We start from the raw sequence: 13,793 nt of genomic DNA, 5'->3' as shown, positions 1-13,793 counted from the left end.
TATTTTATTAGCTCTGTTCACTTCATCTTACTTTTTTCCCTTCGTCTCATTTTTCTCACTTATTTGAGACTACAACACTTTATACAATTTTGGAAGCCACCTTAAATCCTTTTGGGGAGCAAGATGAGCTATAATTACATAAATTAGTGGAGACTCCTAATGCATACAATTCTGAGTCACGAGCCACAACTCAAAGTTTGCAAGAATTAAGGACGACTCGTCAACTTTGTGTTCAAGGCCTGCCACAGTAGAATCCTCAAGCTACCCTTCCAGTGCTTTTCCTACCATGTCCCTCCATAATTCTGTTCTTTCACTGGTCATAATTGTTTGTGGGATGTGTTTGGCTGTGGGCACTTTCTTGCTTGGCCTGTGCTGACGTTCTACCTGGAACTTCATCTCTGCCATACCTGCAGTTTCTGCTACTCATATCTTCCTCATCTTTAACAGTGTTTCTGCCGTGCATCTTCTCCCAATTTTCATGGCCAGGTATGATGTCACTTTATTTTGAAACCTCAAAGTCCTCTGTTCGCACCTGTTGCGTTCCACCTGACAGCATAGACATTTGTACATTCCTCGACACTTCTCCACCCCCATCTTTAGATTGCAGGTCCCTGGAGGTTTGGAGTTCAAGAGCTGGGCTATTCCCATTATCTCTACTTTTTCTAAAGCTCAAATTTTTGATGAAAGTAAAAATCTTTAAATGAGGCCTCATGCTCAAGTATAGGCTTCAGTGTTGACTTTTACTCCAAATAAATGTGGAAGACAAAATGTGAAGGCCATACATTTTGAATTTTCTTGCTTGAATTTTCTCTAATAGGCCTAAAATTTTGGACAATTTTTTTCCCCAGAACGTTACTCTAATTAACTGTCATCTCTTGACAGGATTAGCCTGACATCCATCTGACTGGTCTTGCTGATTCAAGCCTTACCCCACCCCAATCCATTCTCTCTACAAGCACCAGCGCCATCTTTCAAAAACTGTTTCAAATCCTTCCACAGCCTTCAAAACATCCTCTTCAGTCTTAGCCCATGCTACATCCTTCATAATCCCCATGTCTATTCTCCACACTCATCTCTCACTACTTCTGTGTTCCAGTTATAATTACTTTCAGTTTCCAGGATGGACCAAGCCTCCAGGGTCTTTGTCTAAGTGAAAATATAACTACGAGCTATCCTTTCTGTCTAGATGCCTAATGCTTTTCCCTCTACTCTTCAATTTGCTAATTTGGGATTATTTTCAGGGATTGTCTCAGAGGGTTTTTTTTTTTTTTCTCTTGGATGTGTCCTTCATCCTTCTATCTTGTCTTACAGGTGGCACTTTCTCTTCTTCTTTTAGGTACTGCAGAGTATCTTCATCATAACGTTTAACACACTGACTCATCATTTTCTGATTAATTATCTTTCTTTCCCTCTAGAGTCAGACTATAAAGTCTTTTAGAGCAGAGACTACTCATATTTGCCTTATTTCCCCATTACCCAGCAGCATCTGGGTAGTGTTTAATAAATATTTGTTGATTGAACAAATGATGGTCACATGTAATAATGCTGATTTGGTAGACACACCTATATAATCCTAACCGTAACTTCAAAAACAATAAAATATTAAAAGGAAAACAGACTCAGAATTCCCCCCAAATTTTGGAAATTTGAATTAACAACTAAGCGTAGAGAGCTTTCTGAATGGGATAGAAAGATCTCATGAATAAGAAGGTGGGAGAAAAAGTGAAAAGATTTGGAGGTAATAGGATTTTGGGGAAAGGAGCTTTAATGAAATAATTTAAAATGTTAGTTGAAACCTACAGTGTGATTGTTAGAAATATGACTGCCCTTCAGCAATGCTGAAGATTGCTGGAAGATTTCATTTTGTTAATTGTTTTCCCTAGATAGCCATCATATTCATTTATCTTTCTAACATCATTATAATTGATTCCCCAGAGTCACCTTCTGAAAGTACTTTCAGACCCTTTTTGTTGCCCAGATCCCTCACATGCACACCACTGCAAACACAGTGGTACCAATGACATAGCATCTTTGCTGTGTGTGTGTGTGTGTGTGTGTGTGTGTGTGTGTGTTAATTCTTCAATGGCCTGTGTCATACCTTTTGCAGATTGCCTAGAAGACATGCATGCAGGTGCCCCACACTGATTGTGACTGGTAATCAGGGCAAGAATGGCCTTTAGCTCTTTTTTATTAATGCAATGGAAAAACACCATACCCAATCCATTAGTGGTGTACTATTATATTAAGAGCTTACTGAAGAAAGACAGCCAGCCACTGGACACAGGGCTCGTTTCCCTTAAATAGGATTTTCACCCATGATCAAACAAGGCACCCTTTTATCTAGCAGGAAAGTTTGTGCTGTCTCCCTGTCTCTCTTTCTCATTTTATTTTGTCCTAATTTATCCTAGCAGTCCATAAGGAACTTAACTAATGTTTTCTAAATGACACTGAAAATTCTTGCAGATTAACAATGTACATAGGGATTAAATATCAAATTGTCTTTTGAAAACTTTTCTCTTTGATTTTTCCTATCTGTGGATTTTAGTTGCTTGAATTTCTTACTCTCAAAGAGATGTTTTTCCTCTTGGTTTTTCTTGTTATAAAACTGGCTATAAATGTAAAATAAGCAGCCATTCCGTTTGGGTTTATTTTTTATTATTATTCTTTTAGCATTCATGCAGATAAAACTCCCCTGTTATTTTCGTTCCTTTAGGAAATTATGTTTGTTCGATGGCCTTGAACTTGGCTAGTTTAGGCAAGATTTGAGGGTTTGTTTGTTTTTTTAATCCCTTAAACTCAATTGAATTATTTGGCCCCTAGCTTATACCGTAAGGTATCTGTTTGCATTAAAGCTCACACCACTGGCATTTATACTTATCACCCAAGCTATTTAGACATCAGGTTCATTTGAAGAACTAATGCCATATGAGGCTAAAATACATAAGCGTGTACAAGGCCTAGTTTCTAAAATACCTTTCTGTAGTAATCTCATCAAGAGGGGAATGCAGCCACTCAGCCACGGCACAGCAAATCAATTGCATAGACTTTTTGCTATATTCACTAATTTGTGTGTTGAAAATGAGCATTGGGGCACCTGGGTGGCTCAGCTAGTTAAGCATCTGACTTCGGTTCAGGTTATGATCTCACCATCCGTGAGTTGAAGCCCCGCGTCAGGCTCTGTGCTGACAGCTCAGAGCCTTGAGTCTGCTTCGGATTCTGTGTCTCCCTCTCTCTCTGCCCCTTCCCTGCTTATGCTCTGTTTCTCTCTCCCTCTCTTAAAAATAAAATAAAAACATAGGGGCGCCTGGGTGGCTCAGTTGGTTAAGTGTCCAACTTCGGCTCAGGTCATGATCTCACAGTTCATGAGTTCGAGCATGCATTGGGCTCTGCCTCAGATTCTGTGTCTCCCTCTCTCTCTGCCTCTTCCCTGCTCATGCTCTGTCTCTCTGTCTCTGTCTCTATCTCAAAAAAAAACTTTAAAAAAATAAAAAATATAAAAACAAAAACATTTAAAAAATTTTAAAAATAAATAAAAAATGAGTGTTAAAGTAAGTAATAACAACCCAAGTGCTCTTGTCAAAGCATGGAGAAGTGCAGTTTTTGTGTTCATTTCTGCAGTGAGTTCCCGTCATCACTTTTCCTTACCGTGGTACACTGTCGGTGACCACACAGAAGGAGAAGACATGAGAAGGTGACAGTACAACACAAGTACCTCATCCAGTGCTAGTGCGGGGCACTAGGTTCACTGAAGGAATGAACCTAGCTTTGAGGAAGATCGGCATTTAGAGCCCCGTCCTTCATGTGCTCTCTCTCTGTGGCCTCCCTGGAGCTGCCTTTTGATCTGTAAATGAAGATAATGATAATACCCCACAGGGAGATAAGGTGTGAGCTCAGTGAGAAATTCCGACAGTCATAACAGGCCTTCAGTCTACTAACTTTCTAGGATTCCAAGTTTATGACTTCACATTTTCAGTTCTCTGCCATGGGTTCTCAAGGTGTGGCCCTAGACCAGCGGCTCCAGCACCTCCTAAGAACGTGTGAAAACACAATGCTCAGGCCTAGTCACATCTCTTACAAGCTGTCCAGGTGACAGTGATGCTCACTCAAGACTGAGAACCACTCCGAGCCAGTCAGCCAACCACAGGCAGGCGAAGGGGGTAAGGATGGACTAATGAAGACAAAGGAAGGGAGTGAAACTGCTGGTGGAAAGAAAAGGAGAACGTTAATTTCCTCCATTGTTCAAGTTCTTTTCTTCCAGAATCCTATTTTACATTGTTGTTGCCTTGTACAATTTCCTTCCTTCTGCGTGACATTTAAAAAAAAACAGCAAAAAACCTCCATAATTTGGCATGGAATGGAATATGAGTATGGTGGGTCCCTTTGAGGAGAACCCGAGAAATCCCTATGTGAGTTTCTGCAGTATACGCAAACTGTCAGGATTCATAGCGTATGAGGATAGGGTTAGGAAATCCTAGGAAAACGAAATGAAACGAATTGGCACAGTGCGCACATCCACTACGGCATGGTGGTTATGTGGTTACTTCAGGAAGGTCGTAGGAATGTTAAGCCTCTGTGTGTTTGTGTTTTTTTTAAGTTTATTCATTTTCAGAGAGGGAGAGTAGGGGAGGGGCGGGGGGGGGGTGGAGAATCCCAAGCAGGCTCCATGCTGTCAGTGCAGAGCCCGATGTGGGGCTTGATCTCATGAACCGTGAGATCAAGACCTGAGCTGAAACCAAGAGTCTGATGCTTACAACTGAGCCACTCAGGTGCCCCTTAAAGCTCTATTGTGAAAAGACCAAGACTCATATGCATTATATATGCATATATAATGCATGCACATATGCAATTATACCCTGTCAACAAGCATCTGCCTCACTACCACATTCTTTTGAGCCTCTAGTAATTAGAACAGTGACTAAATTGGCCCTCTTTATTTTCCACTGGTGTCAGATACAGCTAAAAGGATTACACCGTACTTGGATATTAATGCTCTTTTGTAACTGGCAACATTTAATCCTGATTATTTACTGTTTGTATTTCTAAAATATGAAAAAGTAAAAGCAGAGCTTTCAACTGTGTCCCCAATTTCACACCCAGGTTGACCTTCATGGTCTATAGACTCACTATGACTCACTACAAATGAAGACAGTTGGACTTTTCTCTCCTCCTGTCCATGAATCCCTACACCCTCTTTTTGCCAGTGCTACAGAATGAATTCTGTGTACAATTGGGAAGAATATGTTTTACCTACATCTCGTGCCTTTACAATTATTTTCAATTCCTTTGGGGATACACACACACACACACACACACACACACACACACACACATGTATATATATATGTACATACATATATATGTATATATACGTGTACACATATACACGTGTATATATACATACACATACACACACATATATGTTTCTGTTTTACTTTCCTGTTTTTAATGCAAGATAAAACTCCAAGGAAGAATGATAGAAATCCAGAGTACAAAACTTGAATGTATCACTTAAACTTGATTAGTCTTTGGTCATTATGTGAAATATAGATTTCCTTATGGAACATATTTAAGCATAATTTCCCAAACAGCTCCTAGGATAGCAGATCTAAAATTTTGTAGGATATTAGAATCATCAGGGGAGCTTTAAATATCCAAACACCCAGGACATGCTCCAGAGACCCATTAAATCAGGCTATCTGTAGGTGGGATCTAGGCACCAGTATCTTGTTAAAGCTGCCCAGACAATTCCAATGTAAAGCCAAGTTTAAAAACCAGAGTTCTTGAGAATGCATCTTAGGCTCATGAAATGTTAATGTACTTAAAAAAAAAGAAAAAAAGAAAGTTCTAAGATTCTACACATTTAGGAAATGTCGCAAACTGTATTTGTCTTCCTAAAGATGTTTACAGATTCACAATGAATATTTGCCCATTTAACACTGATAAGTCCTGAAGGGGCAGGGGGGAGAACGGTAGATGTAAAGAAGGAAAAGAGGAAAGGAGAGAAAACGACCCTCCCCCCCACACCATGAAAAACCAAAATGTCTATATAATTGGTTTATTCCCTCATTTTTTAAACTTGTTTACTCAGAGATAACTTTGCATATGGAACACCTGTAAAAAATCCTTTCGAACACTCCTTTGGTGGAATATAATTTGGAAGATACTGAATAAAAGGAATCCACAGTGAAGGCTTTTCTTGCAAAGTTTATTAAAGACCAGATTACATCCAGCTTTGCTTCACTCCCGTGTAGCATTTTATATTTAAAAGAACCTGTTGATATGGCCAACAGACATATGAAAAGATGCTCACCATCATTCATCATCAGGGAGATGCAAAAGTACAATGAGATATCACCTCACAACTGTCAACATGGCTAAAATCAACAACACAATTGGTGAAGATATGGAAAAAAAGGAACCCTCTTGCACTGTTGGTGGGAATACATACTGATGAAGCCACTCTGGAAAACAGTATGGAGATTCCTCCAAAAGTTAAAAACAAAACTACCTATGATCCAGCAATCACACTACTGGATATTTACCCAAAGAATACAAGAGCACTAGTCCAAGGAATACATGCACCCCTATGTTTATAGCAGCATTATTTACAATACTTAAGATATGGAGGCAGCCCAAGTGTCCATCAGTTGATGAATGGATAAAGAATACATGGTATATAGACACAATGGAATATTACTCAGCCATAAAAAAGGAATGAAATCTTGCCATTTGCAATGACATGGATGGAGCTAAAGAGTATAATGCTAAGTGAAGTAAGTCAGTCACAGAAAGACAAATCCCATGTGATTTCACTCATATGAGGAATTTAAGAAACAAACAAAAACAAGCAAAGAGGAAAAGAGAGAGAAAGGCAAACCAGGAAACAGACTCTTAACTATAGAGAGCAAACTAATGGCTACCAGAGGGAGGTGGGTGTGGGGAATGGGTGAAATAGGTGATGGGGATTAAGGAGAAAACTTGTTGTGATGAGCACCAGGTGAAGTATGGAAATGTTGAATCACTATACTATACACCTGAGAGTAATATTACGTTGTATGTTAGCTAACTGAAACTAAAATAAAAACTTAGGAAAAAAATCAAATTAAGTATTGAGGGTAACATTAGAGTTCAGAAATTACACAAGTTATCTGCTAGGAATAGGATACCTAGGTCACAAGCAATATGTAAGATTTAGTTTAGGCAAATCAGTCTCCCAAGGTTAATAGAACAAATGGGGGCGCCCGGGTGGCTCAGTCGGTTGGGCGTCCGACTTCGGCTCAGGTCATGATCTCGCGGTCCGTGAGTTTGAGCCCCGTGTCGGGCTCTGTGCCGACAGCTCGGAGCCTGGAGCCTGTTTCGGGTTCTGTGTCTCCCTCTCTCTCTGACCCTCCCCCATTCATGCTCTGTCTCTCTCTGTCTCAAAAAAAATAAATAAATAAAACTAAATAGATCGCTAATAGAACAAATGAGTTGGATCAGTCATATCTAGAGTGGTTACTGGGTATTACTAAATACCTAGTTATGGGAAGGTATGGAGTATCCAGTCAGGTAGCAAAGCTGAGTGATACGATAGCAGAAGAAGTTCCAGGATACAATAGCCCTAAGATTTAGCGGCATTTGCAGAATCAGTACAAATCACATTCCGCTTTATGTTCTCCTCTGCTAAGCTTTTCTAAGAACTGCCTCAGAACTTTTTTGGATCTCTGGGGCCTATCCAATCCAGTAGACGAGTCTTACAATTCTTTGTGTCATCAAAACCGACCTGGGCCCATTTCTCAGGATTCCCTCACCTCCTTCCAGAAGGCCTATTATACAGTAAAATACTAATTTCTGAATGTGTTAACATTTAACCCCAGTACTGGAATGTCAGGCCCTGTGGCGGATTGTTTCCACATTAAGCTGCAACCAGATGCAGAATGGTGGTGGCCATTTTCCCATATGAGCTTCCTCAGAGATCTGAGAAAATTCCACTAACTAGAGTCTCCTAATTAGGAAATGTTCTTGAGGTGCTGTAAATAGTAATGAAAATATTTAAAGTAATTAGGCAAACTGAATGTGGTTGCACAGCCAATGTCACAGAAGGTTCCCTCAGCAACCTTTATTGACAGGATAAGAAAGGATAAAATGCCTAACAGGCAAGGTAGCAGGGAGACGTCTTATTCTGGCCTGCTGTTGTTTTTGTCAGTGCTATCTGAACTGATAATGTTGTTTGTTTTTTTTTAACTCATTTTCTCTTTTGCCTAATTTCCTCTTTTAAATTCATAAGACCTCCCAACCACAGGAATACTTAAACATTCAGCTCACAACGATTTAATTTAATGGCTCAAATGATGTCACTAAAGAGGCTGTTTCCTTTCCACGTAGCTGCACATCATCTACATTCCACAGCCTTGCATCTGGCAAACCCAGCCCCTTTCCCCTGTCATGGTGTCAGAGTGGCTGTCCCAGCGATGACCGCACATACTCACACTGTTCTCTGCCAGGGAAAAGAAAAGGTCATTTCTAGAAGTCTCAACAACAACAACAAAAAAAACCCACACACAAGAATGTTTTCCTTCACCAGAAGCTCCAGTAAACATCTTCTGTAGTCTCATTGGCTCTGTAAGTTTACTCTCATTCAGGGATCAGAATTCACTTGCTGGGGAGTTGACCACATTCTAACTACATGGTTGGGAAAGGGGGACATAAGGATTCTCAAAGGAAATATGGGTTACTATTGAGAAGTGGGAATGGATGCTGAGTGGGTATGAAAAAAAATGATCACTGCACTTTCCTTCTTGTCATTGTTCATATCATACTCTCTAGAATCTGTATTTGTCATATCTTGTGATCTCGAGTCACAGCTTAGTCATTGATCCCTCCTTTTAAATTTCTCTTCTTGTTTTGTAAATATCCTCTGGATAAGAATTAAGGGTCATTTTAAAGAAATTCAAACCTGTATATTTTTATTTTCCGTAAGTGGGCATGAAATTCATTAAGGAGGAGGTTGCGTAAGCATAGTTGTCTCTCATAAATATTTTTGAATGAATGTGGGAAACGCAATTCCTTGGGTCAAAGGAAAGAGAAAAACAGGCCCAAAATTCTAGAAACATCTGTAGTTAATGTTCTAGGAAAATAGTGCCCATAGTAGCCTGTGAGTTAATGAAAGAGTGTCCCCAGGCCCTAAATAGAAACTAAAGTCTTCTAGGATAAAGAAATCAAGAACAGATGAACTAAGTGGGACCAGGCCAAGGAAAGTCAGGAGATAAAAATTAAGAGTAGTGTGATATCTATATTGATTTTTCTTTCTATTTTACTTTTGGTTGCCTTACTTTCTCTATACCACCACCTAAGAAAGTGCACTTCTGGTCGTTTTGTTTATTTTCTTTCTATATCCATTAGTTTTCTTTTGGAACTGCTTCTTACCTTCTCTGTCCATGATCAAACCCCTTCTTATTTTTCCAGTGGATCAGAAAATATTAAAATTGAGGGTAACTTTTCCACCTTTTCAGGTTGACTATATTCAATTTGAACTTCTTTAAGAATGTTATTCAGATGTTACTGAGTCCCCCAATATTTTGAAATCAGATATGATTGGCTGGAACCCCAAATTCTATACCCTTTGGAAGTACACAGCTTTCTGAAAGAGGTAAACTTTTCTAGGGCATTATAGGCACCTCTGTCTGCTCTCTCTCTATGCTGTATTGCATTGATTCAGATGTGAATTTACCCCCTTTCCAGTTTTCACACAAAATCCTACCCAGAATAACATTAGTGAACACTTGGGCATGTTCAGTAATGGACACATGATGGGCATTTAAATGATGGGCTTGTACAGATGCATCCCTGTGCTTGAAATGCCCTTTTGCTACCTCCTCATGGGGGGATTTCACCAGCTTTTCCCCTCTATGTGCTTAGGCTCATGTTGCTCAAGGGCATCTCTCCCCACCTCCACCCCCACTCCTACCCCTACCTCATTTCCTCTGGCTCATCCAGGTTTCCTCTTTCTCCCTATTTCTCAAAAAATGTAAGTTCTTCCCACTTCCCCTCTTTATAACTATCTTTTCATGTAGGGTAAGTGTCTGTCACCCATGCCTTTAGGGCTCTGTGTCCAACCCAGGTATTTCAATGTAATTTCTATGAGAAAATAAATGAGCATTTACTGCCTAAGCTTATTTCTGATCCTATTAAGATAAAGAAAGTTTTGTCATCATGATAATACCAACAAAAATAAAATCAATAATAATAACAGATCGTATCTATTAGGTTCTTTGTAGGTACCCAGCCCTATGCTAGGGTCCTTGTATGCATTATTTCATTAATATTTATATAAAGAAACCTTTAAAGAATGAATGTTTGACTCTATTTTACAAGAAAACTGAGATTTATAGTAGATAAAAGCTTAGCTCTTTCTTAAATATCATGCTAAACCACATAGACATAATTTCCTAGTTTTATTGATTGTTACAATTCTACAGAGACTTGAAATTTCTTGCATATTGCCTTGAAAATCTTAAATGAAAAATTACTTCTAAACCCCTATCGCTAAATAGGTAACAATTATTTTGAAAAAAGATATATTGATACTTATGTAATCTTATATTCATGCTCAAATGGAGAGATCCTTTGGCAATAGGTATCAACAACTGTACCTAAAAATGAGGTTTCCATTTTTTTTATTCCTGAATACATGCATATTTACCACGAACATCATTATCTTTATCATTCTTTTGCTAAATTTGAAGCCTAGTGGTAATTTACTTTTTAGATGCTCCTCAAACTAATAAGGTAAACTATGAATCAACCCCCAAATCAGTTTATCGTCAAACATCTAGATGCCAGCAAGTAAAACAAACAACACATTCATAAAATAAAGATATTTCTTATGTACTAAATTAGAGAGTACCAAAAATACTGTATCAATGTGTTAATATGCCCCAACACATAATAATTAACTTACTCAAAACAATAAAAACAGCAAAAACAAAGAACAAGAAACAGAACCAGAAGAAATGAACTCCAGTTTTGCTGTTAGATTATTTTATGAATGGAAGGTTTGGCTATCTTTCAGAGAAGCTTTTCTGATCAACACCAATTATAAGGAGAGTTATTATCAGTAATAATAACTATTTCTATCCCTTAAGAAATTGTGAAAGCACTCATGAGTAAAGAATAATATGATGATGGTCTCTGAAAAGCATTTTTCAAGATTCATTTTGTATAGTTCCATGCAGGGAACAGTTGCTAATGCTTAGACTGAACTTGAATTCAAATGTACAGTCTTTTCTTTCAACTCTCTAGAGTGGATGGCCTCTAGTAATGAGTAGGTTGGGAAAAAAAAGAACAAAGAATATTTATATATCCAACAGATAACAGTTTTATCATGGCTTACAGACATTTATATATCAGGTGGTGAAACCATCTGAGATCTCACCTAGCCAGGCTGGAACCTGGAGGTGAGCAAATGCCAATAAGTTTCTCACTCTCTCTTTCATCTCTGGAATCACCATCCTAATTCAGTCTGCTGGGGCTTCTGCCTTCATAGTCTTTATTCTCAAGATACTCCATACTGCTTGCCCAATGGACCACCTTTTTACTGCTGACCTCCAGTGCTATTGTTTCCTCATTGTCTTTCTGGAAGTGCTTTATAAAACCCAAAGATAAATTCCTATATGTCCTCATGCTCCTCACAAAAAATTATTTCTTCTGCATGTCTCACCTACAATCTGTTTTGTCCTAAGTATATGTCTTTCCTCAACAACACTCTTGGATAGAGACTTCACTTTTTCCTGTGACCAATGGAGCTGGAAGGAGGTGTTAGCAGTCTTTTACATCACTGTTGCCTCTTGTACATGGTGTGCAAATTCCTTCTTTTAATGACAACACCCACAGGTGTTAGTCTTTTCCCCTTCTTTTTGCTATCCTTTGTTGATCTCCTTGCCAACACCCACACGTTAAGCATGGCCTTTTGTCATTTGTCTCCTCTTGCCTCCAACTCCTGCCTCAGTATTATCATAGTGTCAACATCCCTTAACCTGCTTGATTCCAATGACCTTCACCTTATGCAACTCCAGTCACCAATGTCAAAGGCTACACACTGTGGACTAACCATAATGGCTTCCCCTCTGAAATCTTAAAGGCTTCATACTTGTTTATCAGCATTTCCTTCTTGCATCTCTCTTTTTCTGTTGCAGCCATCAACCTTCCCTATTCCATTTCTTTCCTTCTCCAGGCAAGAAACCATTGTGTATCACTTCAACTGTTCTCTTGTCATCACCCTCACTACCATCAATAATAATAATAATGATAATGATAATGATAATGGGACTTGGATTTTTTTTCCTCTATCCTGAGTCATCTCTCTCCCTAATTCTCCATTGAAACAATTCCTAATAGTCACCTTTCGACCTATTGCAATGAAAAGATTCCATTCGTTTGCCCTTCTGTTCACAAGCATGCTGACCTTATTCGCCCTGAGTTTCTGGTATTCTCCTTGAAAAATCCAAAGGTTTTCTATTCATGTGCCAAATTCCCACTGAATGCGTTTGAGGTGTTTTCACTCAGGCTTGAAGTGATCCTTGCAGTTTGGATTCCTGAGTGCCCCTGGCCTTTTCTTACAGTTTAGGGTTTCCAGCATGTGAAGGCCCTAATCAAGAGTCTCCACAAATATTGAGTACTTTCTATTAAAGAATTTTGGTAGGTCTTAGGAAAGTCTCATCTCTACCCTGAATAATAATTTTCATTACCTTTGTTTTATGCCATAATGTGCTTCCAAAGAAATGCCAAACTTGAAGACACACGATAAGCACATTTTGTCTACTATTTAATTTATGGCATAGACACTGTGTTAGGGTTCTGTATGGAGACAAAACCATGAGGAGATAGGTAGGTAGGTAGACAGAAGATAGATAGATAGATAGATAGATAGATAGATAGATAGATGATAAATAGATAGGATACAGAGGTAGACAGACAGATAGATAAATACATTAAGAGTTAACTTATTACAGGAATTGGCTTACATACTTGTGGAGGCCAAGAAGTCCCACAGTCTGCATCCGCAGGCTGAAGAACCAAGAAAGGTGGTGATACAGTTCAGTCTAAATCTGAATCAGGGGAGTCAATGGTGTAAGTCTCTGAGTCAAAAACCCCCCAGAGAACCAAGAGCTCCCATGTCTGAGGGAAGGAGAATGGATTTCTCAGCTTAAGGAGAGTGAGAGAGCATTCACCCTTCCTCTACTTCCCCCACCCCCACCATTCAAGCCCTTAGGGAATTGGCTGATGCTCACCCACTTTGGCAAGGTAATCTTTCTTACTGAGATTACCAATTCAAATGTTAATTAATCATTACAGGCATCAAGAGGATTAGGATTTCTGTGCTCTTCCGTGGACAACTGTATGGCTCATGTGGGTTATACAGCTTGAGTTTTTCATCCAGAGTGCTGAATTATTCATCCATTTTTGCAATCGCTCATTCATTTAATAATTTCATATTAAGTGCCAACCATGATGAATCTGGCATGGTGCCTCCAGGGGCTTCCACAGTTTGACCGCCAAGAGCTATAGCAGAAGTACAGATAAAGAGCTGTTGGGCATCAGAAGAGAAGGTTATCACTTCCAAATCAGGGATGGAAGCAAGGCTTCATATAGAAATTTAGCATCCGGACTCAGTCTGAGAAACAGGTTTTAGATGTGTCATTAATGGATACAAAGAGGTTAGAACACAGTGAAAAGCAAAAGCACAGAGGAAGGAAGTTATCAGAGGAGTACTTGTCACCGTGAACAGGCAGATATGGGTAAAGCAGAATGTGAGA

The 13,793-nt window shown here is 39.1% G+C and overlaps 1 protein-coding gene across 5 annotated transcripts in view; it reads left to right on the top strand.

The window, feature by feature from the left end:
* Positions 1-13,793, top strand: part of RBMS3 (RNA binding motif single stranded interacting protein 3) — a 695,735-nt gene that overhangs the window by 667,276 nt on the left and 14,666 nt on the right. The window lies entirely within an intron of this gene.

The sequence above is a fragment of the Lynx rufus genome, unplaced genomic scaffold (assembly GCF_022079265.1).
Source record: "Lynx rufus isolate CCGP_SWC_20201006 ecotype Redwood Valley unplaced genomic scaffold, mLynRuf1.p SCAF_5, whole genome shotgun sequence".
NCBI classification, from domain to species: domain Eukaryota; kingdom Metazoa; phylum Chordata; class Mammalia; order Carnivora; family Felidae; genus Lynx; species Lynx rufus.
Note: the sequence above shows the minus strand (reverse complement) of the source record. Positions and strands in the feature narration are given on the sequence as shown.